Raw genomic sequence first — 16,943 nt, forward strand, 5'->3', positions numbered from 1 at the left:
ACGGTAGCAAATTGTCTACATAAGAGCTTATAAATACGGTTTAAAGTCTGAAAATGTCATTTTAGAAATACAAAGGGAGCTGAATAACTCAGAGAGCAGAAATTAAAGGTATAACATGAAATGCTGTTCATATAATCTTTAGAATACAAAAAAACATGATTCGACTTAGACAGAAAAAAATATTTCGGTACCTGCACGAGGGAACACGAAGTCAAATATCAAGTACGGGCTTTATACCATTCAAGACTCCGTGTGCATTCCGGGAGGAGTCATTCCTGATGTGGAAAGGGTCCTTCCGGATGCCATGAAGAGCACAGGGTGCAGCCAGCTGCAGGTGGTGGCACATGTCGGCACTAATGACGTGTGTCGCTTTGGATCTGAGGAAATTCTCTCTGGATTCCAGCGGCTATCTGATTTGGTGAAGGCTGCCGGTCTTGCTTACGAAATGAAGGCAGAGCTCACCATCTGCAGCATCGTTGACAGAACCGACTGCGGACCTTTGGTGCAGAGCCGGGTGGAGGTTCTGAATCAGAGGCTCAGACGGTTTTGCGACCGTATTGGCTGCGCCATAGGGTGGTGGGGTTTCGGGTTCCGCTGAATAGGTCAGGAGTTCACTACACTTAGCTAGCGGCTACACGGGTAGCGGAGGCTGTGTGGCGTGGACTGGGCGGTTTTTTAGGTTAGAAGGCCTCGGGAAAGTGCGGGATGGGCTGCAATGTCAAAGGGTGCTTGGCAATTACAGGACGTGCTTGGATCAAGGAACAGTCGGAATTATAGTTGTAAACTGTTGTAGTTGCGCTGGAAAAGTCCCTGAGCTTCAAGTCCTAATAGAAAGCACAGAATCTGATATCGTTATAGGTACAGAAAGCTGGCTAAAGCCTGAAATAAGTTCTGCAGAAATTTTTACGAAGTCTCAGACGGTGTTCAGGAAAGATAGATTAGGCAGAATTGGTGGTGGAGTGTTGGTGTCTGTCAGTAGTGGTTTATCTTGTAGTGAAGACGAAGTAGATACTCCGTGCGAATTGGTGTGGGTCGAGGTTATACTTAACAGCCGAATTAAGTTAATAATTGGCTCCTTCTACCGACCCCCAGACTCCGATGATACAGTTGCGGAACAGTTCAGAGAAAGTTTGAGTCTCGTAACAAATAAATACCCCACTCATACGGTTATAGTTGGTGGGGACTTCAACCTACCCTCGGTATGTTGGCAAAAATACTTGTTCAAAACCGGTGGTAGGCAGAAAACGTCTTCCGAGATTGTCCTAAATGCATTCTCCGAAAATTATTTAGAGCAGTTAGTCCACGAACCCACGAGAATTGTAAATGGTTGCGAAAACACACTTGACCTCTTGGCCACAAACAATCCAGAGCTGATAGAGAGCATCATGACTGATACAGGGATTAGTGATCACAAGGTCATTGTAGCTAGGCTCAATACCATTTCTTCCAAATCCATCAGAAACAAACGCAAAATAATTTTATTTAAAAAAGCGGATAAAGTGCCACTAGAACCCTTCCTAAAAGACAATTTCCATTCCTTCCGAACTGACTATGCGAATGTAGACGAGATGTGGCTCAAATTCAAAGATATAGTAGCAACAGCAATTGAGGTATTCATACCTCATAAATTGGTAAGAGATGGAACGGATCCCCCGTGGTACACAAAAAAGGTCCGAACGCTGTTGCAGAGGCAACGGAAAAAGCATGCGAAGTTCAGAAGAACGCGAAATCCTGAAGATGGGCTAAAATTTACAGACGCGCGAAATTTGGCACGTACTTCGATGCGAGATGCCTTTAATAGGTTCCACAACGAAACATTGTCTCGAAATTTGGTAGAAAATCCGAAGAAATTCTGGTCGTATGTAAAGTACACAAGCGGCAAGACGCAGTCAATACCTTCACTGCGCAGTGCCGATGGTACTGTTATCGACGACTGTGCCGCTAAAGCGGAGTTATTGAACGCAGTTTTCCGAAATTCCTTCACCAGGGAAGACGAATGGAATATTCCAGAATTTGAAACACGAACGTCTGCTAGCATGAGTTTCTTAGAAGTAGATACCTTAGGGGTTGCGAAGCAACTCAAATCGCTTGATACGGGCAAGTCTTCAGGTCCAGATTGTATACCGATTAGGTTCCTTTCGGATTACGCTGATACTATAGCTCCCTACTTAGCACTCATATACAACCGCTCGCTCACCGATAGATCTGTACCTACAGATTGGAAAATTGCGCAGGTCGCACCAGTGTTCAAGAAGGGTAGTAGGAGTAATCCATTTAACTACAGACCTATATCATTGACGTCGGTTTGCAGTAGGGTTTTGGAGCATATACTGTATTCAAACATTATGAATCACCTCGAAGGGAACGATCTATTGACACGTAATCAGCATGGCTTCAGAAAACATCGCTCTTGTGCAACGCAGCTAGCTCTTTATTCGCACGAAGTAATGGCCGCTATCGACAGGGGATCTCAAGTTGATTCTGTATTTCTAGATTTCCGGAAAGCTTTTGACACCGTTCCTCACAAGCGACTTCTAATCAAGCTGCGGAGCTATGGGGTATCGTCTCAGTTGTGGGACTGGATTCGTGATTTCCTGTCAGGAAGGTCGCAGTTCGTAGTAATAGACGGCAAATCATCGAGTAAAACTGAAGTGATATCAGGTGTTCCCCAGGGAAGCGTCCTGGGACCTCTACTGTTCCTGATCTATATAAATGACCTGGGTGACAATCTGAGCAGTTCTCTTAGACTGTTCGCAGATGATGCTGCAATTTACCGTCTAGTAAGGTCATCCGAAGACCAGTATCAGCTGCAAAGCGATTTAGAAAAGATTGCTGTATGGTGTGTCAGGTGGCAGTTGACGCTAAATAACGAAAAGTGTGAGATGATCCACATGAGTTCCAAAAGAAATCCGTTGGAATTCGATTACTCGATAAATAGTACAATTCTCAAGGCTGTCAATTCAACTAAGTACCTGGGTGTTAAAATTACGAACAACTTCAGTTGGAAGGACCACATAGATAATATTGTCGGGAAGGCGAGCCAAAGGTTGCGTTTCATTGGCAGGACACTTAGAAGATGCAACAAGTCCACTAAAGAGACAGCTTACACTACACTCGTTCGTCCTCTGTTAGAATATTGCTGCGCGGTGTGGGATCCTTACCAGGTGGGATTGACGGAGGACATCGAGAGGGTGCAAAGAAGGGCAGCTCGTTTTGTATTATCGCGTTATAGGGGAGAGAGTGTGGCAGATATGATACACGAGTTGGGATGGAAGTCATTACAGCATAGACGTTTTTCGTCGCGGCGAGACCTTTTTACGAAATTTCAGTCACCAACTTTCTCTTCCGAATGCGAAAATATTTTGTTGAGCCCAATCTACATAGGTAGGAATGATCATCAAAATAAAATAAGAGAAATCAGAGCTCGAACAGAAAGGTTTAGGTGTTCGTTTTTCCCGCTCGCTGTCCGGGAGTGGAATAGTAGAGAGATAGTATGATTGTGGTTCGATGAACCCTCTGCCAAGCACTTAAATGTGAATTGCAGAGTAGTCATGTAGATGTAGAAGACGCTTCTATTACGTAATTGTAGCTGCTTAATAAGAATGAGACCATCATTAATAGAAAGATGCTTAAAATATTTCTAATTTTTCGAACACATATAATCTGTGTCGTTTGTGTGCAAAATGTTGATATCGTGAACAGCTTTGGATGTGTGACCTGTAATCAGAAGGTGGTCGGCAAAGGAAGAATTCTGGGTGCTTGTGCCATTTTTTCTTAAAATATGTTCTTTGTATCTGACTGTTAAGGCACGCCCTGTTTGTCTTATGTCGTAAGAAGAGCAAGTGTCACAAAAAATCGTATAGACGCCAGAGTTTTTCCATAGGGAAACAGGTCGAATTTAAATTGTGAGTAAATTTTTTTCCAAACTGTTATCGTTTGAAAAGGCGACATTACAGTTGAATTTATTACGAAGAAGGCACTGAATCTGATAGGAGATGAGTCTCAAGAAAGGATTAGAAAAGAACTACTTCTTTTGGTCGGATTCAATGATAGAGGTGCTGAGTGCAGTAACTGTTTTAACAGTTTTGTTTTTAAGGATGCTGTCAACTGCGGCAGGTTGGTATTCGCTATTAACTGGTATAGTTTTGATCAAATTAATTTCTACCTCGAATTTTTCTTTCTAGAGCGGAACTGAAGTAGCTCTGTGAATAGCACAGTCAAAGAAAACGTTTTTATGAGATTGAAGGTACATAGAAGAAGCAGATACGATCTGATCGGTATATGTTTCTTTACGAAAAACATTAAAAGAGATTTTATTTTCTTGTACTGTTAACATCAAGTCAAGAACAGTTCTACATCTACATCTACATGGATACTCTGCAAATCACATTTAAGTGCCTGGCAGATAGTTCATCGAACCACCTTCACAGTTCTCTATTATTACAATCTCGAATGGACACCTATATCTTTCCGTACGAGCTCTTATTTCCATTATTTTAGAGTGGTGATCATTCCTCTCTATGCAGGTCGGTTCCAACAAACTACACTCCTAGAAATTGAAATAAGAACACCGTGAATTCATTGTCCCAGTAAGGGGAAACATTATTGACACATTCCTGGGGTCAGATACATCACATGATCACACTGACAGAACCACAGGCACATAGACAGAGGAAACAGAGCATGCACAATGTCGGCACTAGTACAGTGTATATCCACCTTTCGCAGCAATGCAGGCTGCTATTCTCCCATGGAGACGATCGTAGAGATGCTGGATGTAGTCCTGTGGAACGGCTTGCCATGCCATTTCCACCTGGCGCCTCAGTTGGACCAGCGTTCATGCTGGACGTGCAGAGCGTGTAAGACGACGCTTCATCCACTCCCAAATATGCTCAATGGGGGACAGATCCGGAGATCTTGCTGGCCAGGGTAGTTGACTTACATCTTCTAGAGCACGTTGGGTGGCACGGGATACATGCGGACGTGCATTGTCCTGTTGGAACAGCAAGTTCCCTTGCCGGTCTAGGAATGGTAGAACGATGGGTTCGATGACGGTTTGGATGTACCGTGCACTATTCAGTGTCCCCTCGACGATCACCATAGGTGTACGGCCAGTGTAGGAGATCGCTCCCCACACCATGATGCCAGGTGTTGGCCCTGTGTGCCTCGGTCGTATACAGTCCTGATTGTGGCGCTCACCTGCACGGCGCCAAACACGCATACGACCATCATTGGCACCAAGGCAGAAGCGACTCTCATCGCTGAAGACGACACGTCTCCATTCGTCCCTCCATTCACGTCTGTCGCGACACCACTGGAGGCGGGCTGCACGATGTTGGGGCGTGAGCGGAAGACGGCCTAACGGTGTGCGGGACCGTAGCCCAGCTTCATGGAGACGGTTGCGAATGGTCCTCGCCGATACCCCAGGAGCAACAGTGTCCCTAATTTGCTGGGAAGTGGCGGTGCGGTCCCCTACGGCACTGCGTAGGATCCTACGGTCTTGGCGTGCATCCGTGCGTCGCTGCGGTCCGGTCCCAGGTCGACGGGCACGTGCACCTTCCGCCGACCACTGGCGACAACATCGATGTACTGTGGAGACCTCACGTCCCACGTGTTGAGCAATTCGGCGGTACGTCCACCCGGCCTCCCGCATGCCCACTATACGCCCTCGCTCAAAGTCCGTCAACTGCACATACGGTTCACGTCCACGCTGTCGCGGCATGCTACCAGTGTTAAAGACTGCGATGGAGCTCCGTATGCCACGGCAAACTGGCTGACACTGACGGCGGCGATGCACAAATGCTGCGCAGGTAGCGCCATTCGACGGCCAACACTGCGGTTCCTGGTGTGTCCGCTGTGCCGTGCGTGTGATCATTGCTTGTACAGCCCTATCGCAGTGTCCGGAGGAAGTATGGTGGGTCTGACACACCGGTGTCAATGTGTTCTTTTTTCCATTTCCAGGAGTGTATTTTCGCATTCGGAGGAGAAAGTTGATGATTGGAATAACGTGAGAAGATTCCGTCGCAACGAAAAACGCTTTTCCTTTACTGATTTCCAGCCCAAATCCCGTATCATTTCTGTGACACTCTCTCCCATATTTCGCCATAATACAAAACGTGCTGACTTTCTTTGAACTTTTTCTAAGTACTCCGTCAGTCCTATCTGGTAAGGATTCCATACCGCGCTGCAGTATTCTAAAAGAGGACGGACAAGCGTAGTGTAGGCAGTCTCCTTAGTAGACCAGCTAGATTTTCTAAGTGTCCTGCCAATAAAGCACAGTCTTTGGTTAGCCTTCCCTACAACATTTTCTATGCGTTCTTTCCCATTTAAGTTGTTCGTAATTGTAATACCTAGGTACATAGTTGAATTTACGACTTTTAGATGAGACTGAGTCATCAGTTTTGCTCGATGACTTTCCGTCAGTTATTACCAACTGTGATCTCTCTGACAGGAAATCACAAATCCAGTCACATAACTGAGACGATATTCCATAAGCACGCAATTTCACTACGAGCCGCTTGTGTGGTACAGTGTTGGCGGCCCTCGGTTTCGAGTTCACTGGTGAAGGATATTTTCTAGTGTAGTTAATTAAAAATATTGAAAAAACTGTCAGTAACATCAATAGGTCCTTTGTAGATGACTAAACTATCCTCGACGTATCTGAAATAGGAGGGAATGCCCTGTACTGTAACTGAGAAACAGTTGAAGAACTTTTTTTCCAGAAAGTTAATGAAAATGTCAGCAAGGATACCAGCCAAAGGATTCCCCATAGAGAAAGAGGGCTGCTATTGCTGTTAATTTTACTTTGTAAACAGTCACTGACCACACAGCCATGTTCAAAACTTTAAGATTTTAGTTAACATTTTAAATTGCTATATCATTCTTTTAACTTTCCTATTTTGATAAAATGAAGCCTATACGTTGTCCCAAACTACGCTCAAGTTACCTGTGAAATCCCATGTAAATTCGTCAAATAGTGTCGGAGATCAGCATATTGAGACAAACAGACACAACTGTTTTACGTATTTGTTATTAGCATAGGTATGAAGGGTGTTTGCGTAGGAACGTAAAAAAACTTAACAGTACGTAGCGGACGCTCCACTGCACAATTTGAGGTAAAGACCCTAGGGTCGGAGAAGCCAGTTTAAGGAAATAATAGGAATGAAATCACATTACTGTGTACTTTTCTATTTACATTAGTTACAGTTAAGTGCAAATATCGTCACTGACACAATGAACATACCATTTGTACTCTACCTTACCGAAATGTGCCGAAGTGACGGCTACCAACCTGAATGCAAGCATGGGATCGGCAAACAAGATTCTGACGCACCATGGCAAATATCCCTAATGTGTTTCGAATCACATCACGGACAGCTAGCTGAGTGGCCGAGCGGTTCTAGGCGCTTCAGTCTTTAACCGCGCGACCGCTAGGGTCGCAGGTTAGAATCCTGCCTCGGGCATGGATGCGTGTGATGTCCTTAGGTTAGTTAGGTTTAAGTAGTTCTAGAGTCTAGAGTTTAGAGTCTAGAGGACTGATGACCTCAGCTGTTAAGTCCCATAGTGCTCAGAGCCATTTTTTGAACGGGCAGCTGCAATTCAGGCAACTAATTCCATCTCCTGATCCACTGTGGTCTCATACACAAGTGACTAGATATCCCCATCGCAAATAATCAAGGGCACTCAGGACACGTAGCCTCGTATGCGCTGGAATACGATCTCCTCATCCAAATCAGCAACCAGCAAATAGAGCATGGAGGTGGTAGCAGACATACGCACTGAAGTGAGGCTGTGCAGCGTCACGTTGTATCAGCATCCTATCACGAACAGCCAAGGGTACGTTCTCCAACAACTCAGGTAGAGGTCTTTGCACCTAAAGTACAGATGGCCATTCAGACGGCCTAGTAATCGGGCTCGTCCCCCTCTTTTCCTTGCAGGAAATACAGAATGTACATGCAAATAAACAGCACAGTACGTGTAGATTTATGGAGCATTCCCTGTGTCTAGTGACATTTTTGCACTCTGTGGATACACAGAGTGTTCAGAACTTTCCGTTACAAAACCTAGAGGGGAGTGAGTGCATAATACACCACTGGCCATTAAAATTGCTACATCACGAAGATGACGTGCTACAGATGCGAATTTTAACCGACAGGAAGAAGATGCTGTGATACGCAAATTATTAGGTTTTCATTACATTCACACAAGGTTGGCGCCGGTCGCGACACCTACAACGTGCTGACATGAGGAAAGTTTCCAACCGATTTCTCATACACAAACAGCAGTTGACCGGCGTTGCTTGGAGAAACGTTGTTTTGATGCCTCGTGTAAGGAGGAGAAATGCGTACCATCACGTTTCCGACTTTGATTAAGTTCGGATTGTAGCCCATCGCGATTGTGGTTTATCCTATCGCGACATTGCTGCTCGCGTTGGTCGAGATCCAATGACTGTTAGCAGAATATGCAATCGGTGGGTTCAGGAGGATAATACGGAACGCCGTGCTGGATCCCAACGGCCTCGTATCACTTGCAGTCGGGATGACAGGCATCTTATCCGCTTGGCTATAAAGGATCGTGCAGCCACGTCTCGATCCCTGTGTAAACAAATGGGGACGTTTGCAAGACAGCAACCATCTGCACGAACTGTTCGACGACGTTTGCAGCAGCTTGGACTATCAGCTCGAAGACCATGACTGTGGTAACCCTTGACGCTGCATCACAGACAGGATCGCCGTAATTTTTTCAGATGAATGCAGTATCTGTTTACAGCATCACGATGGTCACATCCGTGTTTGGCGACATTTCGGTGAACGCACATTGCAAGCGTGTATTCGTCATTGCCATACTGGCGTGTCCCCCGACGTGATGGTATGGGGTGCCATTGGTTACACATCTCGGTCACGTCTTGCTCGCGTTGACGGCACTTTGAACAGTGAACTTTACATTTCAGATGTGTTACGACCCGTGGCTCTACCCTTCATTCGATCCCTGCGAAACCCTCCATTTCAGCAGGATAATGCACGACCGCATGTTGCAGGTCCTGTACGGGTCTTTCTGGATACAGAAAAGGTTCGATTGCTGCCCTGGCCAGCACATTCTCCAGATCTCTCACCAATTGAAGACGTCTGGTCAATGGTGGCTGAGCAACTGGCTCGTCACAATACGCCAGTCACTACTCGTGATGAACGGTGTCATCGTGTTGAAGCTGCATGGGCAGCTGTACCTGTACACGCCATACAAGCTCTGTTTGACTCAATGCCCAGGCGTATCAAGGCTGTTACTACGGCCAGAGGTAGTTGTTCTGGATACTGATTTCTCAGGATCTATGCACCCAAATTGCGTGAAAATGTAATCACATGTCAGTTCTAGTATAATATATTTGTCCAATGAATACCCGTTTATCATCTGCATTTCTTCTTGGTGTAGCAATTTTAATGGCCAGTAATGTATTTTGGATAGGCACCAATGCCCGGAAACGTACCGTACGACGGTTCCAACGTGCAACGCGTCCACGTCTGCTAAGGGACAGAGAAAAGCCTCGGAGCTGTTGGTCCCGGTGTGCAAACGGGTGGAGAGGACGACGTGTACCACGTCAGACAGTCCCTGATTGTCACCAAACGTCTCCCTTGCTGCGAAACCTACAGACAGAGGAGCTGCGAAACCTACAGACAGAGGAAGATCTGCAGGCACGAGTGCCGACCACTGCACTAGAAATTGAGGATAGGGAGAGTGAACCAGAACACGTTTCGTAGGTACAACGTCTGTAACAACGGTGGTGGTCGCCCCATCGAACCGCTGTTATAATATATCGTACTGATCTGTACGTACACTGTGATGAATTCTTTTTGGATTTATTATAATGCAAACATGTAACGTTTACGTGTTAATACAAATAAATGTGCTTAAGTGATGAATCTATTGTTCGTTGTATTTCCTTTCGAATTGTTACCCGATAATTAATTGTACTGCGACATGTCTAATTGTGTTCCTCAAGCAGAAGTGGATGAGTTCAACATCCGAAATGAAGCCGTCGCAGAACGGAAACGGTACGCTTCCGAACATGGGTTCCTATTCAAAATATCATGTACTCAGTCCCCTCTACAGGTCCTAGAAGTATGTAAGAGAATTTCCGAACACCCTGTGGATGTTTCCTTACAAGGAGAGGTCCCCAGCAGTGCGATCGACTTTTTGAAACCATCTACGTGGTGATGTAGGTCAAGATCCCAAGTATAACACACTGCAGCCTTTCAACCTTGTGGGCTCTCGTTTGCGAGTAACTGACGAAAGAAAAATTCGACCTTTTTGTGTGATATCAACGGCGTTAAAAAAAAGTTGCGTTGCATAGTCTGCTTGCGTGGGGTACTGGATAGGCTAACAGCTTCATCTACAGGAAGTTGTCTGCTAGAATTACGTCAGGTATACAAATTATTTTTTATTTTTAAATCGTTATCGAAACTACTGCGATCGCTATTTTTATTCAGTCGGTTTAGATGTTATTTTTTAATTCCACTCCTTTGTCACATAATTTTAATCATAATATCAACGTCTTCATTTGCTCTCATTTTGAATCCTGTCATTGTTTCTCCGCTTGAAATCGTTGTTCGTGTGTTTTAATTAATTTTATGTATTAATTTTGATTTAATTTCTTTTGTTTTATTACCCTGTTTCTTCGTTCATATCACTGCTATTTCTCCTTTTGCTTGAATTTCGAATTACTTATAAACCTGTCTATGATTTAAATTTTCATCTGTGTTATTTTGTCCATAGTACAATAGGTATTTAGGTTATGTTTTAAATGTCTGTACGAAGATTAAACTAAACTCTGCCGGTACAAGCCATGATGGCCCAATGGTACCGACCGGCCGCCGTGTCATCCTCAGCCCATAGGCGTCAGTGGATGCTGATATGGAGGAGCATGTGGTGAGCACATCTCTCTCCCGGCCGTATGTCAGTTTACGAGACCGGAGCCGCTACTTCTCAATTAAGTAGCTGCTTAGTTTGCCGCTTAGATTGCTAGCCCAGCTTTACTTCGGTGATCTGACGAAATCTGACTGCTCCACTGTGTGCAAGGTCCGTTGGCTTGTATGACGATTACCACGCAAAATATGGCTCATCTGGTAACAAAAATATATTTCTGACACCACTGCACAAATACAAATACAATGTTGTCTTGGCTTTAGCTGAGAAATCCAAATTTTTAAATAACTGGATATGATAAGAGATAATCATATTCGTATCTACAAAGAGCCGATTGGAAAAACAATGACATAAAGACAAAAAATGAAATAAAAGAAAAAGTTTTATTTTATTTTTTATTTACACATCAACTTCCGTAGGACCACATTAAGGAGCAACTCTCCAAGATCATGGAACGTGTCAGTACATGAAATTACAACATAAAATTAATAACAGATAAAAATAAATGTCCATGAACCTGAAAAAAATCAGTCCATAAGTTTAAGTAAACACTATCAGCAATACAATAAGAATCAGCTTAATTTTTCAAGGAACTGCTCCTGACAATAGAAGGAGTGACTCATGAGGAAACTCTTCAGTTTCGATTTGAAAGCAGGTGGATTACTGCTAAGATTTTTGAATTCGAATGGCAGCTTATTGAAAATGGATGCAGCAGTATACTGCACACCTTTTTGCACTAGAGTTAATGAATCCGATCCAAATGCAGGTTTGATTTCTGCCGAGTATTAACCGAGTGAAAACTGATTATTCTTGGGAATAAATTAATATTGGTAAAGAGAAATGACAATAAGGAATATACATATTGAGAGGCCAATGTCAAAATACCCAGACTCGTGAACAGAGGTTGACAAGAGGTTCGTGAACTCACATCACTTATTGCCCGAACCGCCCATTTCTGAGCCAAAAATATCCTTGTAGAATGGGAAGAGTTACCCCAAAATATAATATATAGTAAAAATGGCAGTATCAAGACTTTGAACTAGATCCTGAACGTGGGTTTCCAACGACAGCTTACTATCTATCTGAACACTTAGAAATTTGAACTGTTCAGTTTCACTAATTATATGCCCGTTCTGTGAAATCAAAACGTCAAGTTTTGTTGAATTGTCTCTTAGAAACCGTAAAAACTGAGTGTTACTGTGTTTTAGCATTAGTTTTTTTTTTCTACAAGCCATGAACTGAGGTCATGTACTGCACTACTGGAAACCGCGCCAATGTTGCACACAACATCTTTTACTACGAAGATAGCTGGCCGTGTGTGGTCGAGCGGTTCTAGGCGCTTCAGTCTGGAACCGCGCGACTTACGTTCGCAGGTTCTAATCCTGACTTGGGAATGGCTGTGTGTGATGTTCAGAGGTTAGTTAGGTTTAAGTAGTTCTGAGTTCTAGGGGACTGATGACCTGAGATGTTAAGTCCCATAGTGCTCAGAGCCATTTTTTGAACTACCAAGCTAGTGTCATCAGCAAACAGAAATACGCTGATTAAAATGATGAGACAAAGGCATAGAGAGCTGGAGAAGAGAACATGAAAACCTCACGCGACGCGCATGGGCTATAGCTCATGTAGTCTTGTAAACCTGTTGGTGGCTGTTTCCCAACTTAATAGAACACAAGTGTCTTGTGTAAAATTCTTCGTTTCGACTTCCACTGCATAGCTTTGCTACGTTGTAAACAATAATCGTTTACACCCTATATTTACTTCACGTTGTCTCTGAGTTCGTAGGCGAAGTAAAGACTTTATGGAAGAATAAAATAAAATGTTGTTTTCTCATCATACTTGCGCCACACGCTTAGTAAAAATCAGGTTTTTATGTTGCATTATTAAAGTTAATGCAGCAGTAAAAATAATTATTAAGTTCGCAGTAGCAAAGTTTTTGGTTTGAAAGCTCCTTCTGAACAAATGTTTTGGAGATAATAAGTAAATACGATTTTATGGCAATCTATGTCTTTTCAGATGAAGCGGCACCGCTTTCCTACTGCGCCAAAATGACCCACAACCCACTTTTTTACCAGAGAAACCAGACTAGCAGGTAATGCAAATTGGAAACAACGAAACTTAAAAATAATCAGAGCCTTCCTAAATGAAATGTTTTGTTTATGAAAGATACACGAAAATAGTTTTATATGAATTTTCTTACACTAAAAATTAAGCAAATTATTGAAAGTTAGTTGCTAAATCAAGTCGATGAAACCAAAAAATATATGAATAACAAAAAAAATCTTGTCTTGTTATGACTTCTGCTGTTCATCGATATAATGAAGTGAGATGATTTGCCCATTTGTTACCTGAAAAGACGTACCTATTACATACAACGTAATTCTATGTAATTTACGTAACTATAAAATACTTTTTGATTACCGGTAGTAGACGCTGAATAGCCAAGTGCAAGAACAGTTTGGAACACATGTAAAACGTGCGAGCGCAGTGAACGAAACGAACAACTGGATACTCAACTAACTAGAAACAGTCGGAAGTGGAACTGAGACAGGTGGTCATGCGAAGAACAAGTGCGGCCTAGGGAAACCAAGACTGAGACGAGCACGCGATCGAGGCTGGAACGAGAACTGCCGAAGTGAACTAGTGGACTATGAACCGATCGTTCCTCGTTCCCGGGAACTATAAGTAGACCGCTGCGACCGAAGTGAACTATGAACCTATCGTTCCTTGGAATTCGTTCCTCGGTCCTTTCGTTCATCTTGTTGAACCGTTCCTTTGCACTCGTTCGTTCGCAAACTACCCATCTTTAGAACAGGCCTCTGCAAAACAATTTTTTTAACGCAAGTGCCACACAAAATACCGAATTTTTCTTTCGACACTTACTCGCAAACGTGGCCCCACCAGGGTGAATGGCAGGGTGAATGGCTGTACTCCAGTGCACTGTTTAAATTATTACACGTCTGTGAATCTAGCAACAGTGATAATGTAAAAGTAGATCTTACAACTAAAAAATTTAAAATTCTGGACAAAGGTTTAAAAAAAATTTCCTGATTTTAGTAGATGGTGCCTGGTACTTGTACCAAATATGCAGCAAGCTCGGTGTTTAATAAATAGCCTCGGTGCCTGCAACGAATCCTACTGCGGAGGTTTGTGCGTGATAGAGGACGGCGAATGGGAGCGCCGGCGCACATTCGGTTGGCGCGAGGGAGCAGACAGATTCCGGGGCTCTGCTGTGGCACGCGGCGCAGGCAGCCCAGCAGCCCGGGTGCTCCGCCGGGCGAACCGCAGCCCGGCGATAAATTCTGTCCGGCTGCGCCCGCCGCGGCCCGAACAATTGGCGGCGCTTCGCTTCGCGGCGAGCATCTGGGACTGCGAGCGGCAAGTTGTCATCTTTATTTGCGGCCGGCGGGTCCCGCGGTCCCAGGGGGCCGATGGGTCGGGGCGGCGCTGCGAGCTTTTACGGCCGGCGGCGGCGAGGTTTAGGCGGCTGCCTGCCTGCCAAATGATGCACAGTGGCTTCCGGCGCCGGATCGCCCACGCGAGCGGACGTGCTCCGGCGCGTTATTGAAATACAGCCAATACCCGCCTGATGGCTCGCGGGATTCGGTGCAGCACTCCCTAAAAATATTTCCTCTTACAGCGGCGGCCGAGTTCCAGAAAGCGAGGAGAACAGACGCTGCACCAGTGCAGCCGCGTGGGAACGTGCGCCTCACGAATAACAAGGTTTTTCTCCAGAGAGCTTCTAGTCGTACTGCGGCATTACTTCCACGCAGAGATTCTCCCCACCCGCGCACAGGCTCCCAGCACTCTGTATTTGTACAGATTGTCTCCTGCGAAGCTTCTATGTTTCCGACTGCCTCTGCTGCTCGAAAGACATCCTTAAATGTACGATAGCGTTTCCGAGATGCTCAGCATACTCCAGAGCACTGACCATACTTTATAATTATTTTATTCGAACCATAAAACAAATACGATACATGGTAATTACACTACTGGCCATTAAAATTGCAGCACGAAGAAGAAATGCACATGATAAACGGGTATTCATTGGTCAAATATATTATACTATAACAGACATGTTATTACAATTTCACCCAATTTGCGTTCATAGATCCTGAGACATCAGTACCCAGAACAACCACCTCTGGCCGTAATAACGGCCCTGATACGCATTGGCACTCAGTCAAACAGAGCTTGGATAGCGTGTGCAGCTACAGCTGTCCATGCAGCTTCAACACGATACCACAGTTCATCAAGAGTAGTGACTGGCGTATTGTGACGAGCCAGTTGCTCGGCCACCATTGACCAGACGTTTTCAATTGGTGAGAGATCTGGAGAATGTGCTGGCCAGGGCAGCAATCAAACATTTTCTGTATCCTGAAAGGCGCGTACAGGACCTGCAACATGCGGTCGTGCATTATCCTGCTCAAATGTAGGGTTTTGCAGGGATCGAATGAAGGTTAGAGCCACGGGTCGTAACACATCTGAAATGTAACGTTCACTGTTCAAAGTGCCGTCAATGCGAACACGAGGTGACCGAGAAATGTAACCAATGGCACGCCGTACCATCACGCCGAGTGATACGCCAGTATGGCGATGACGAATAGACGCTTCCAATGTGCGTTCACCGCGATGTTGCCAAACACGGATACCACCATCATGATGCTGTAAGCAGAACTTGGATTCATCCGAATAAAATACGTTTTGCCATTCGTGTAACCAGGTTCGTCGTTGAGTATACCAACGCAGGCGTTCCTGTCTGTGATACAGCGTCAAGGGTAACCGCAGCCATGGTTTCCGAGCTGATAGTCCATGCTGCTGCAAACGTCTTCGAACTGTTCGTGCAGATGGTTGCTGTCTTGCAAATGTCCCCATATGTTGACTCAGGGACCGAGACGTGGCTCCATGATCCGTTACAGCCATGCGGTTAACATACCTGTCATCTTGACTGCAAGTGATACGAGGCCGTTGGGATCCACCACGGCGTTCCGTATTACCCTCATGAACACACCGATTCCATATTCTGCTAACAGTCATTGGACCTCGACCAACGCGAGCAGCAATGTAGTGACACGATAGACCGCAATCGCGATAGACTACGATCCGACCTTTGGCAAAGTCGGAAACGTGATGGTACGCATTTCTCCTCCTCACACGAGGCATCACAAAACGTTTCATCAGGCAACGCCGGCCAACTGGTGTTTGTGTATGAGAAATCGGTTGGAAACTTTCCTCATGTCAGCACGTTGTAGGTGTCGCGACCGGCGCCAACCTTGTGTGAATGCTCTGAAAAGCTAATCATTTGCATATCACAGCATCTCCTTCCTGTCGGTTAAATTTCGCGTCTGTAGCACGTCATCTTCGTGGTGCAGTTTACTATTACAAACAAATGAAATAAAGAATTATGAAGCAACACTGCTCTGATCAAATTCTTGTGACCAGTGCACACGGTGTCACAAGATGACCTTCTTTTGTGCGAGACACAGGGCACAACTGCCAATGCAGAAGGCGCTCCGTGGTCTATGGTTCTCTGCAGTCACAGCTGCAGTCACACGTGGAGGTTCCATTTCTGGAGGTTACTCCTTAATCTTCTAACTACAGAGCAAACACAGATGAGTCGCTTCCACACGACCCAATTCTGTTTATGATCATGGGCGAGGGTTTCCGAAGGGTGAGGGCAGGCAGAAGTGTTGACAATTCGAGTGGTCCACAATCGTTTTATACATCTACGTCCACACGAGTAATCTGCAATACACAAGTATGTGCATGGAAGAGGGTTCTTCTAGCCTTCTTCGAGCTATTTCTCTAAAGTTGAATTGTCGAACTGCTCGCGGGGAAAGCAAACACTTCAGTATTTCCGTGCGAACTCTGATTTTTGTTGTTTCATTACGATGATCATTTCTCCCTATGTAGGTGCACGCCAAGAAAATATTTTCGCATTAGGTGGAAAAAGGTGTGAATCATATTCGTGACACTCTCTCCATTACTTCGTAAAATAAAAATCGAGCTCCTTTCTTTGAAATTTTTCT

Source organism: Schistocerca gregaria, chromosome 1 (assembly GCF_023897955.1).
Source record: "Schistocerca gregaria isolate iqSchGreg1 chromosome 1, iqSchGreg1.2, whole genome shotgun sequence".
NCBI lineage: Eukaryota > Metazoa > Arthropoda > Insecta > Orthoptera > Acrididae > Schistocerca > Schistocerca gregaria.